This window comes from Corapipo altera, unplaced genomic scaffold (genome assembly GCF_003945725.1).
Source record: "Corapipo altera isolate COAL_440 unplaced genomic scaffold, ASM394572v1 61211, whole genome shotgun sequence".
NCBI classification, from domain to species: Eukaryota; Metazoa; Chordata; class Aves; order Passeriformes; family Pipridae; genus Corapipo; species Corapipo altera.
Genome location: NW_020885178.1, coordinates 20171 through 28959, shown reverse-complemented (window position 1 = coordinate 28959; position 8789 = coordinate 20171). Strand labels below are relative to the sequence as shown.

At 57.1% G+C, this 8789-nt stretch overlaps 1 long non-coding RNA gene across 1 annotated transcript in view; it reads left to right on the top strand.

The window, feature by feature from the left end:
* The first annotated feature begins 8245 nt into the window (after positions 1-8245).
* Positions 8246-8789, top strand: part of LOC113940078 — a 3739-nt gene continuing 3195 nt past the window's right edge. Inside the window, exon 1 of the long non-coding RNA XR_003525403.1 lies at positions 8246-8618. This is a non-coding gene — a long non-coding RNA (uncharacterized LOC113940078). The remainder of the gene's footprint in view (positions 8619-8789) is intronic.

The following is an 8789-nucleotide window of genomic DNA, read 5'->3' as shown; positions in this document are numbered from 1 at the left end:
TCCCACTCATCCCCAGTATGGCTGCAGTCCCTCTCACACACTCCCAGTATTATTGTAGTCATTCTCAGTATGATCCCAGTATGACCCTAGCAAGAGCCCAACTGCTCCCAGTAGGATCCCAGGGCCCCCCAGCGTGGTTCCAGTTGCTTCCAGTCATCCCTACTATGGTTCCAGTCACTCCCAGCCACTCCCAGTATATCCCAGTTGCCTCCAACATGCTGCTAGGTGCTCCCAGTATGATCCCTGTTCCCCAGTTCTGGTCCCACTGGATCCAGTCCAGGTCTCGGTGTATCCCAGTGTCCCCCGTCCCCCCACCCCGGTGTCACTCCCTTTTCTCTCCCCACAGAGCTCCTGAGCCGGCAGCGGCCGCAGCCCCTCCCTGGGGCCTCGGACCCAGCCTGGACCCCCCCCCATCCCCACGAGGATTTTGTGGGGGTTGTGTGTCCCCCTCTCCCCTGCTGTCACTCTGCCTCTACCCAGCTGCTCCCAGTGATCCCAGTAAAGCTTCCCAGTTCTCCCCAGTCCAAGTTATTGGGGAGCAGTGGGGGAGGGCCTTGGGGGGATCCCAAGGGGTGGAGCTGAGTTTGGGGGGGGCAGAACCAGCCTGGGATGGATCAGGAATGGGGGCCCCTCTTTGTTCCCCCTGTGTCAACCTGCTCTGGGAAAGTCATGGTGGGGCACCTGCCCCTTAAAAGGTATACAACTCACCCCAAAAAGTGCTAGGACCCCCCTAAACCTCTCCACAGGCCCCGGAGAACCCCCCAAACATACTCAGAGCCCACTCAGGATCCCACCTAACCCCTTTTTTGGGGGTGCTGGGACCCCAAACTGAGTTGGAGGGAGCTGGGGATTGGAGGGATGAAGTGGAAGATGTGGGAGAAGGAAAAAATGGGGGTTGGGACCCCCAGAGTAATCCGGGGGGGAAGCTGGGGATTGAGGGGACTATTGAAAAGTGGAAGTAACAGGGAGAACCATGGAAAAGGGAGGGTGGTCTGGTGGGTCAGATGGTCCCATAAGGGTTATTGGGCACAGGGGGCTAGCAAAGGCAGGTGGCCCCCCTGAGCTCCCAACTTACTGTGGGGTACTGGGGGCTGCTGGATCCAATCTCAATCTTGGATTATGCCAACACTTTCAGTTTAGAAGAATTACAGGACTGTGACTGAATGACTTTTGTCCCCCAGGTTTTAATGATGGCAAATCAGATCTATTGATAGTGTTGCCGTGGGATTTGGGTGCTGAAAAAATCTCTAGAGCAGTTAATTAGGGGTGAGATAAGAAAGGGTTTATTTGCCAAGGCTAAGATGTTACAAGACGCGCGCCCCTGTGCCCAAGAGGTTACATTTTATAATACCATCCATCCAATCCCAGATGTGTCCACCCTGTGGCCTTTATTCTGGTCCGCCCCGGGTCCATCCCCTTAAAATGGGTCTGGGGTGCATTTCTGGACCCCCTATTCATCCCACCTTCATCTCCCTCAGAGTACAAAGGGTACATAGTTACCCATTTTTTGACCGTGTTCTGTGGTTTAGGCCCTGATATGCTGTTCTGCCAACAATCTAGGCCTTGCCTTGACAAAAGACTAAACATTTCTACTGATTTCAGGAGTAGGATTGATATAGGGAGCATGGAATGGGGTAAGAGGGTTAAGGAATGTGTAAACAAGGGTACTAGAGGGAAAGGGATAAGGGATAAGGGACAAGGGACAAAGGAGGGAGCGTTGCTGCTTTTAGAATCTACTTATAAAACTTATAAGGCTTACCAATATTAGAAAAATAAAAAACCATTAGGGGCTTAAGGCATCAATAGAAATGAGTTATTTACGGTTACAAATGATCAGACAAAAGATCTTCATCAGAATTATTTACTGCACAATACAAACACTAAAACTACCAGGAGTACAGGATAAGATAGGACAGTGCTCTACGCTAAAGCAATTGTTGAAGCAATTCTACTGAAACTGGTACAAAAGCAATAATTCTTAATTAGAGATGGATGGAACTCCCCCAGACCAACGCTCATAGGGAGATCTCTGCTCTCAATCTCGATAAGTGACCTTGGGGGGGTCCCCAGCCAAGGCAGGAATCTCCACACCTCCCCTCTACCACCCCCCCCGGAAGGGTTCTGTTGGCAGAACCTGCCCCTGGGAAAGGGGACTGGCCCTTTGTGGTAGAAACCTCAGTCCGCTCAAGTGCAAAGGGCTGCTATGACCCCCCCCCCTAAAAGGGACAAGACAATTGGGGAAGGAAAGAGTGGTTTGGCTAACAGAGATCAAAGATTTCATGAGGTAAAACCAGGTTCAGTTAAGGCTGAGGGTGCTGCGGCACCGCCTGTGCAAACATTCCTGACGGGAGCGCGGCGGGCGGGCGGGTGGGCGGAGGGTGCGGTCGCGCCCTGATTGACTGCAACGAGGGTAAGTAAAGGCATTGCCCGTGCAAAGCACTGTGTTGGCTGCTGGGAAACGATGATGGCACTGGGTTCGTGCTGCACTGGGAGCTTGCGGGGCCTGCGGGAGAGCGGGGCTCTGGGGATCCCCTCGGAGGCTGAGGGGAGCGCGACTGTGGGTGGAAAGGCTGGAGGGCTCGGGACGGTTTAGCCAAGGGGTTCGGGGGTTCCTGAGGGTCAGAACCCAGGTCTGGAACCAGCGGGGAAGGGGGGGGAGAGGGCTTTACCAACGCCCTGCCTGCACTGTGCAGGCGCGCCGGTGGAGTACTAAAGAGGGAACTGCAACGTCCATGAGGCTCTGCGCGATCCGCCATTCCTTTTCTCACCACAGTGCCCCTGCCGGCCCAGCGAACCAACCCCAGGGAAAGGGGATCCCAGTGACCCCCCCGAACCCCAGAGATCCCCAACACTCAGTACACAGAGACCCCACAGAGAGGGGGGCCCGGGGGTCCTCTAGAGCCCAGCAGTGGGGTTCAGGGGGTCCCCCAGCCCCCAGGAGAAGGGTCTTGGGGGTGCCACCCAATGTGCGGGGGGAAGATGTACCAAATCCGGGTAAGGGGATCCCAGTGCCCCCAGTATAGCCCAGTGACCTCCCAGTGACCCTCAGTACGGCCCAGTAACCCCCTCAGTGACTACCCAGTGTGTCCCAGTGACCTCCCACTGCCCCCCAGTATGACCCAGTGATCCTCCAGTGAGCACGCGATAACCCCCAGTATGGTCCAGTAATATCCCAGTGTCTCCCCGTGTGTCCTGGTAATCCCCCAGTACCTCCCCCAGTCCCTGCCAGTGCCCTCTCAGCATCCCTCAGTAACCCTCCAGTCACTCCCAGTGCCCCCTGGTTCCCCCCAGTGTGTCCCAGTATCCTCCAGTAATCACCCAGTGCCCCCCAAATCCCCTCAACTGTCCCCAGTGTGTCCCCAGATGCCCTTGGCCTTTCTGTGAGCGGGAGGGGCGGAGGCGTTTTTGTGGTCAGAGGGTCCAGGGGGGCTCCTGGGGTGAGATGGAGGGCTGGGGACATCAGGGATGGGGTTTGGGGACAGTGGGGAGGGGTTTGGGGACAGTGGAATTGGGGGTGCCAAGGGGGGAATTAAGGCCATGGGGAGGCCCTGGGAAAAATGGAGACACCAGGGGGGTCTTGGGGTGTTAAGGAGGGAATTGGGGACACCAAGAGGGTCTTGGGGACACCAGGGGGGTCTCAGGACTCACCTGCTGGTGGTGCTGTCCCTCCTCTCCCCCCCCCCCCAGGGCACCATTAACCCCTTCAAATGTCCCCCAACCCACCTTTTCCATTTAATCCTCTCCCCCTACAGATCCCTTTGACCCCCCAATGCCTCCAAGACCTTTTAACTCCCCCAAATGCACCCAAAGCCCCCCAAAACCCTCAAATCCCCATCCAAACTCCCCAGATCCCCCCAAATGTCCCCCAGCCCCCCCTCAAATCACTTCCACACCCTCCAAAGAGGGATCACCCAGGCACCCTGGGACAGGAACACTGGACTGTACTGGGGGCACTGGGCTATACTGGGAGGGCACTGGGGGGGGCTCAGGTGTCCCACGAAAACGTGGCCCAGCTCCAGGAGAGATCCAGGGAGCAGTGAGGAGGTACTGGTCTGTACTGGTCTATACTGGTCTGTGTTGGTTTCTACCCCCAATCCCCAAAGCCCCTCCCCAGCTCCCCCACATCCCTCCCAGACCCCAAGGCCCCCCCAGACCCCTGACTTGGTCCTGCTGCCCCTTGAGCATCTGCAGCTCTTGCAGAACCAGGCATTTCATCAGTAAATTTGCAGGTGACACCAAGCTAGGGGGTGTGTTGATGTACTGGAAGGCAGGAGGGCTCTGCAGAGGGACCTGGCCAAGCTGGATCCATGGGCTGATTGCAAGGGGATGAGGTTCAAGCAGGCCAAGGGCTGGGTCCTGCCCTTTGTCCACAAGAAACCCCGGCAGCCCCCTGGGCTGGGACCAGAGTGGCTGGAGAGCAGCCAGGCAGAAATGGAGCTGGGAGTGTGGATTGACAGGAAGTTGAACAGTAGGCAGAGTGTGCCCAGTGTGATATTAGAAAAGCAGGATAAGTTCTGGGATGGTTATAGAAGGAGAAGGAAGCCCACAGGCCAGTGCAAGCAGGCAGCCCTCAGCTTGCACATCATGTCCCCTCCCTGCAGGTTCATGTCCTTGAGCCCAGGCCCTGAGGTGAGCCTGAGAACTGGCACGGAGGTGAGCCCAGAGGTGTCCCTGAGGTGAGCCTAAGTGCAAGGCAGAGGTGCTGCTGAGGAAGGAGAGCCCCGTGGTGGGGAACAGTCGAAGCTGTGAGTGCCCAACCCCAAAAAGGTGCTGTCTCCATCCCTTGTGTGCCAGGTGAGTTGGGGCTTTGCTGCAGAGATGCGGGCACTGATTTGAGCGACTCCAAGTGCTGAGATGGTGGGCACCCAGGAATACAAACTGTGCCTGGCCACGGAGCCTGCAAGGAGGAGCAGAGACAGCAGTGGCAGTGTGGGGGGTCAGGTTTTCCCTGTGCCTTCCCCTGCAGGCCCTGGCTGCCCTGCTGGGCCCCTGTCAATCCCCATCAGGTCCCTGCCCGTCCCCCCCGGGCTGAGATCCCCCCAGGAATTGCCATGGAACTGAAGCTGCTGCCATCCCCCCCCTGCAGCCGCTGCCCCAGGCAAGGGAGCAGCAAAGGCAGGGCCAGGAGCAGATGCAGAAGCAGGGGAGCACTGGGTTGGATAAAACAACCAGGGCATTTGGTACACTTGATTTGATGGTTTGGAGAAACAACCCCGGAGTGGCAGAGGGTCAGATAACCTCGAGTAACAGCCCTGGCAAGTTTTAAGTGACACTACATTAATACAGCTCTTGATTAATTTATAGCAACACAATCAGGTGCTCATTAAATTATCTCACTCCCCTCATCCTCCAAATTAAACCACATTTTTTTGGCTAATCTTCATATTTTGGAGAATTTTTTGGCTGAACCTTAACTTTTTGCAGTTTGTGAGGGAGCTCATCTTGCTATTTCTGAGAGGTTTTTTTCCTGAATCTTGGTTTTTGGAGGTTTTTATGGTCACAGGATGCCCGGTGAGTTCTAGAGATGGACTTGGGCAGGAGGAACCCCCAAGCCAATGTGCACACCCCTTGTTTTCCCCCCCATCAGGATTTCTCTTTCCCAAAGCTTGGGCGGATGGAGGAGGAGGCTGCGAGGAAGATGCCGCGGGCCCCCCAGGCAGATGAGGAGGAAGTCAGTGCCCCTTTTGGTTGGTCTTGTGCTGGCTCTGGCAGCCAAGCATGGCCCTCAGCTGCAGGACAACCCCGCTGCCGCCGCTGTCCTGCCGTGGTCAGAGTTGGGGGGATGTCCTTGACCTTCCCTCTGGGCCAGCGGCAAATCCCCTCCCTGTCCTTTTTGCTTCCTGCCCCAGGCCCCAAGCTGAGGACGGAGAGCACAGAGGACAAATCCCCCCAGCAGACCCTGGTGGGAGAGGCTGTTTTGAAGGGTTCCACGGCAAAGGAAGGCAGTGGGGAGGAAATGACCTGGAGATCCCCCCACAGGAGGGGCTCCAAAGCCAACCCCGGGTACTCTGAGGAGGAAAGACCCAACCTGTGCCAAGAAGGTGGCAGGAGCTTGAGCTGGAGCTCCAACCTGGTGGTCCCTGAGCAGCCTCCCAGCAGGGAGAAGCCCTTCAAGTGCTTGGAATGTGGGAAGAGCTTTAGGAAGAGCTCCCACCTCCTCAGCCACCAGCACATCCACACTGGGGAACTGCCCTACACATGTAGGGAATGTGGGAAGGGCTTCAGACAGAGCTCCCACCTGATCCAACACCAGCGCATCCACACCAGGGAACAACCCAGGAGAGGGGTGGGAGAGGTGGGCTAAGGGGATGGGGGAGAGCAGGAGCGGGGTTGCCGTGGGGGTCCCTCCGTGTCCCCATGCCTTTATCCCTGGAGAGTGGGGGAGGTTGGAGAGAGGAAGGAACTTGGCCCCCCTGTGACGAGCCAGCAGTCAGGGCCATACTGTTGGTGCCAAATTGCCCCTGGTCAGACTGAACCCAGAACCCGCCCCCGTGTCAGGGGACCAGATCCGCTCCCTGCTCTCATTGCCCTGGGGCAGCCTCTGGTGTCTCCTCGCCTGTAGGGCTGTTTGGTTGCCTTGGGCACAGCCAGCCCTTGTGCAGGGTTGTGCCTTTGGGGGCTCTTGGGGATGGGCGGGAGGTGTTTTTTGGGGGTGCTGGGCTGGATTGGGGGCAGACCCCCGGCGGTGGGCAGGGGGATACGGGTTCCCCCCCACTGTGGGGGTTGGTGTTGCTGGGTCAGGCCCCACCGACTCCATTGTCAGCCCGGTGCTGGTGGGGGGGAAACAGCGGTTATGGGGGCCCCCCAGGAGTGTTGGGGATGGATGTGGAGCCCAGGAGCTGCCAAGTGTGGAGGGCGGAGTGGGGCAATGCCGGAGCTGGGGGAGCCCCGGAGGCCTGGAGGGGGGAGCACAGAGAGGGAGGAGCCCTGGGACCCCTGGGAACCTGAAATGGGAAGCATGGAGAAGGGGAAGCCTGGACAGTTGGGACCCCTGGGATCCCTGGGACAACAAAGTGCAGACACTGGAGATGGGGAATGTCTGGGAATGTGGCACCCCGAAGGTGAGAGTCAGAGGAGAAGGGACCCTTGGTACCCTGAACGCTCTCAGCATCACTAAGTGGGACCGCCAACATCCCAGACGGGAGACCCTCTGAACCCCAGAGGGGAGAGACCAGAGAGGGGGAACTTCTAGGAAAGATGTTTTGGGCTAATCTTGATATTTTGGAGTATATTTTATGCTGAACTTTAGCTTTTTGCAGTTTGGGGGGCATTAATCTTACTATTTCTGAGGGGGTTTTTACCTGAATGTCAGTGGTTTGGATTTTTCTTGGCTGAATCTTGGTGTTTTGGAGGTTTTTATGAATACAGGATGCCTGGTGAGTTCGAGAGATGGACTTGGGCATGAGGAACCCCCAAGCCAATGTGCTCAACCCTTTGTTTTCCCCCCCATCAGGATTTCTCCTTCCCAAAACTTGGGCGGACGGAGAAGGAGGCTGCGAGGAAGAGGAAGATGCTGCGGGCCCCCCAGGCAGGTGAGGAGGAAGTCAGTGCCCCTTTGGACCGGTCTTGTGCTGGTTCTGGCAGCCGAGCATGGCCCCCGGCTGCAGGACAGCCCCGCTGCCGCCGCCATCCTGCTGGGGCCAGGGTTGGGGAGATGTCCTTGACCTTCCTTCTGGGCCAGCAGCAAATCCCCTCCCTGTCCTTTTTGCTTCCTGCCCCAGGCCCCGAGCTGAGGACGGAGAGCACGGAGGACAAATCCCCCCAGCAGACCCTGGTGGGAGAGGCTGTTTTGAAGGGCTCTACGGCGCAGGAAGGCAGCAGGGAGGAAACGACCTGGAGATCCCCCTACAGGAGGGGCTCCAAAGCCAGCCCTGGATGCTCTGAGGAGGAAAGACCCAGCCTGTGCCAGGAAGGCGACTGGAGCTTGAAGGGGAGCTCAGACCTGGTGGTCCCTGAGCAACCTCCCAGCAGGGAGAAGCCCTTCAAGGGCTTGGAATGTGGGAAGAGCTTTAGGAAGAGCTCCCACCTCCTCAAGCACCAGCACATCCACACTGGAGAACAGCCCTACACATGTGGAAGAACTTCAGCCAGAGATCCACCCTCTGCACCCACCAGTGCATCCACACTGGGGAATGACCCTACAAGTGCTTGGAATGTGGGAAGACGTTTCAGACTAACTCACATCTCCTCCTGTACCAGCGGATGCACACGGATGAGAGGCCCTTTCTGCTGCATCGACTGTGGGAAGGGCTTCAGGCAGAACTCCACCCTCATCACCCACCGGCACATTTACACTGGGGAGAGGCCCTACAAGTGTGGGGAGTGTGGGAAGAACTTCACCCTCAGCTCTGCCTTGACCAGACACCAATGGACTCACCAGTAAGGGAAACCGTTTGAGTGCCCCGACTGCAGGAGGAGCTTCAACTGGTGCTTCCACCCTGAATGATCCCCCTGATGGTGAGGCAACCCATGGAGTCCAGTGACTGTCAGTCCATCCCTTTCTACCAGAAAGTGCCAGTCCCCTTTCCCAGGGGCAACTTCTTCCAACAGAACCCTTCTTGGGGGGTGTGTGGAGATTCCTGCCTTGGCTGGGGACCTCCCCAAGATCACTCCTGGAGGTTGAGAGCAGAGATCTCCTGTTGTAAGGCAGAAATTGTGTGAACAATTTCTTTTGCATTTCTGAGATTTTTGCCTTGGCATGGCTGGGTGCAGACAGTAAAAAATACTGTGCCATTAAGATGACTACAGGACCTGAAGTTAGAACAAAGGTGGATTCATGCCAGATGCCA